The sequence below is a fragment of the Pleurodeles waltl genome, chromosome 12 (assembly GCF_031143425.1).
Source record: "Pleurodeles waltl isolate 20211129_DDA chromosome 12, aPleWal1.hap1.20221129, whole genome shotgun sequence".
NCBI classification, from domain to species: domain Eukaryota; kingdom Metazoa; phylum Chordata; class Amphibia; order Caudata; family Salamandridae; genus Pleurodeles; species Pleurodeles waltl.
In genome coordinates this window covers 117,606,619-117,610,962 of record NC_090451.1, presented here as the reverse complement: position 1 = coordinate 117,610,962, position 4,344 = coordinate 117,606,619, and positions in this window count along the sequence as shown.

The window sequence follows — 4,344 nt, the reverse complement described above, 5'->3', positions numbered from 1 at the left end:
GAGTACCAATGTTTTGAACTCTGCATTACCCTTAGTCCATCTTGTCTTTGTCACAAACATTACATCCTGCCCACCTTCCCATCAGTCCTTTGGCAAGGGCTTGGCACCCAGGTTGGGTGCATGGGGCTAGCATTTAAGGATCCTCCTGTTCTTTCTTCCTGTTGGAAGGTGACATCACCTTACTTTGTAATGACTGTCACAAGGACGCAATGGACTAAGGCTAATGAAGATTACCAATAAGTAACCAAAGCATCACCATTCTTTCTGAATGTGCGTGGCTCATTCCGCAGGACTTGTTCTTTGTATGATTCCTGGATTTTCAGAAGCCCTTTGATGGCAGCACCCCCACACTGAAAATTGTTTCAGCACCACTGTACAAGGGTCAGTTGTCATGCTCATCTGCGGCGTAAATTTGCATTGAAGTAGTCTAACTCCCCAGGCTTTGTCTTTTGCTCAATTTGCCTTTGTGAGTTTTCTCTCAATCACTGTCGACTTCCTTTGATCTTTCTTTCTTCTTTCACTTCACCTTCGCCTTCAGTGTATCTTTCGGCCCTCTTAAGAGACACACCCCCTTGTAGCCACTTCTATACTTCTGTCACCTAAATATTTTCCTATCCTTTCCCCTGTAACGTTGCTGATCCTAGCTATAGCATCACTATCCAGAATCTGTTCACCTGAGTTATGTTCCTCTTATCCCCACGCATCTAATAATCAGCTCTTGGTCTCCCTCCACCTCTCACGAGACATAGTCTGAGGCAGTGTCTCCATCTTGGAGAGACAATCCCTTGCACTTGTGTTGTTCTACTGGCACTGCCGGCTTGAGCTTTGGTCAGCAGTGGCAAAAGAAGGACTAATGGAAAGTGAACGTATACTGGAGCAACAGAGTGTATGGATTTATAAGAGCTTGATTAAATGAGAAAAAAGAGTTTAGAGAGAGAAAAAATGCAACCTGGCCCGTACGGGGATTGAACCCGCGACCGTGGCGTTATTAGCACCACGCTCTTAACAACTGAGCTAACCTGCCATGAGTACTAAATCTTTCCTTTTTCCATGTAATGCAGATAGATAGAAGAGTTGGTCTCACTATCGCAATTCCTTCATACTTTTCTCCTTCCGCCCCCTGTCTGGATTTCAATAACAAGAGCTGTGGAGTGCTGCACGCCAGCCTCAGTGCCTCTTCTTTCACTCAATCTCACTGTGTGCTGTGATATCTTTTTAACATCGCTTGTTGCCGGAAAAAAAGGAAAGGATGGATAGTATTTTTATTCTTTTACAACAAAACCCAAAATGCATCGGCTTGCTTGCTCATTAAGTTTACAAGGCCAGCTGCTTTTGAGATATTATAATTATAGTGGTTATTCGGCGTTGGAGGTAAGAGAGTTTTTTTTAGGTCTGGCCGTTCCTTCTGCTTCAAATTACTTGAGCTCATGTCAACAAAGTAACAACAAAACATAGCCAACGGTTCGTTGCTCAAGCCTTCCCTACTGCGCCTTCCCATGTCTCTCCTGCCGACCACAGTGCAGGAAATCTGAGTTTGCATTTGCGCGAAGAGACGTACAACACAAGAAGGCGCGCTTTTGTGCGCCGGGCACCACCCGGCCTGTGCATTCCTCACTGTCGTGAGATAAGTTTACTCAGCAGAGCATGATGCTGCAATTGGTTAGTAGGGCAGGCCTGACCAGAATAGTATATTTGGGGTCATGTATTTGATTGCATTTTTAAAACAGTAACATAACTTAACTGCAATGTTTAAATAGGTCTAGACATATTTAAACAGTGTCAATTTAATAGAAGAATTGTGGACAATTCAGAGGGGAGGCACCAATGTTTTTTTTCCCCATAGGGTGGATGCGGCATTAAAGAGTTTGAAGACCACTGGTCTAAGTGGACACTAATATACCTGGATGCTCCTGAATCCTCGCAACAGATGGCAGCAAACCTGGCTGGAGAGCTACTGTGTTGGACTGATCCTGTCGATTCAAGTGGTCTTTCCTAGAGAGTCGGAGGTCATGGAAATAGATGGAGTTGATGGTAATCTTCAGGGCTTTGAAGTTTTCCCATCATCATCTGTCTCAAAAAAATGTGCTAGTAAAGACAGAGAATAAGGTAGCTGTCTTTTACATTAACCAACAGTGAAGCATGCATTCAAAATCCCTCAATGCAATAGCAGAACAATTGGGTTATTGGGCAGAGATCAACCTGTTGCACACGTCGGCAGTACACATCAAGGGCACCGACAATGTGATGGCAGACAGCTGGAGGTTTTCCAATTTTGCTGGAGTTGACGTTATCTAGGTCGTTGTTTTGAGAGATATGCCGAGAGTTTGTGAAACCCTTTCTGGATCTCTTTTCAAACAAGGACAATGCTCATCTTTGTCGATTCTGATCCAGGCTTCCGGAACCAGGAGCCTAGGTAGTGGACGTATTGGTGATAAAGTGGCTGAGAAGTCTCCTTTATACATTCCCCCACTTTTTATTGATCCAGATGGATCTCTTCAAGTCTCAGCAGGGGGGAGGGAACTTTATTCTTGTGGGCCCTTATTGGCCAGAGATGTCATGGTTTCCTCTTCTGAACCCCTGGCTCTTCTACCTCCTTGAGTACTGCTCACGTGTGTCTCTCTCAGAACGTCGTCCCTGACCTTCTTGCTCCAACTCACTCTATCGCTTTGGAGGTTGAGAAGTCTGGACTGCTAGCAAAGGGTCTTTCCTCTTCCTTAGTGGAGTTAATTCAGCACTCCAGCAGGCCTTCTACTTCGAAGTCTTACTCAAAGAACTGGAAGTCTTTTGAGACGTGATGTTCTGCTCATGATTTTTTGGCACCTACCTGTAGTTTTTCTGCTATTTTGCATTTCCTTCCGAATGGGTTTCAGTTGAATCTCTTTCCACTCTGAAAGCTCATTGCTTTGCGATAAAGGTTTTTCAGGGACTTTTCTGTACCTTCGTCGATATTACAATCTTTGGTGTCTAGACTGTTCTGATCTTTTGTCAATTGTAAGACCAGTTGAAAAATCCCATTTCTCCAACTCAGAATCTTCCTACTCTTTTATAGGCTTTGCAATTTTATCTCTTTGAGGATCTGGACACTGTAGACATAAAGATTGTTTCCTATAAAGTTATTTTCCTATTTCCTATCACCTTCCTGAGAACAATTGGGGAGCTGGGAGCCTTAAAATGCTGTCCTCTCTTCAGTTGATACTTTGGAAGATGGGGTAACTTTAAGGCCTAGCCTTACCTTTCCTGCAAAGGTTAAGTCTATTTTTGATAGATCTTAGGAAATAATTCTTCCTTCTTTCATTCCCTCTCTTTCCTCTCCGGAGGAACATTTGCTGAATACACTTGATGTTTAAAGAGCTCTTTTCATTTATGTCACCAGGCCTCTGCAGTTCAGGAAAACCGACTCCTTGTTTGTGACTTTTGGACAGCCTGGAAAAGACAAGAAGGTGACTTTTATGACTCTGAGTAGGTGGATTAAGTTGTCAATTTTTCTGGCTTTGCAAGGCTTTTTAGAATATCTTCCAGTTCAGGGATGGTCTACGAGAGGAATGGCCACCTCCTGGGTTGAATTCCAGTGAGTAACAATCTAGGAAATTCCTAGGGTGGCTACTTGGTCCTCAGAGCATACATTTGTCAAGCATTATGGCTTAATAATTTTTCTGTTTTGCATTTGAGTACCAATGTTTTGAACTCTGCATTACCCTTAGTCCATCTTGTCTTTGTCACAAACATTACATCCTGCCCACCTTCCCATCAGTCCTTTGGCAAGGGCTTGGCACCCAGGTTGGGTGCATGGGGCTAGCATTTAAGGATCCTCCTGTTCTTTCTTCCTGTTGGAAGGTGACATCACCTTACTTTGTAATGACTGTCACAAGGACGCAATGGACTAAGGCTAATGAAGATTACCAATAAGTAACCAAAGCATCACCATTCTTTCTGAATGTGCGTGGCTCATTACGCAGGACTTGTTCTTTGTATGATTCCTGGATTTTCAGAAGCCCTTTGATGGCAGCACCCCCACACTGAAAATTGTTTCAGCACCACTGTACAAGGGTCAGTTGTCATGCTCATCTGCGGCGTAAATTTGCATTGAAGTAGTCTAACTCCCCAGGCTTTGTCTTTTGCTCAATTTGCCTTTGTGAGTTTTCTCTCAATCACTGTCGACTTCCTTTGATCTTTCTTTCTTCTTTCACTTCACCTTCGCCTTCAGTGTATCTTTCGGCCCTCTTAAGAGACACACCCCCTTGTAGCCACTTCTATACTTCTGTCACCTAATTATTTTCCTATCCTTTCCCCTGTAACGTTGCTGATCCTAGCTATAGCATCACTATCCAGAATCTGTTCACCTGA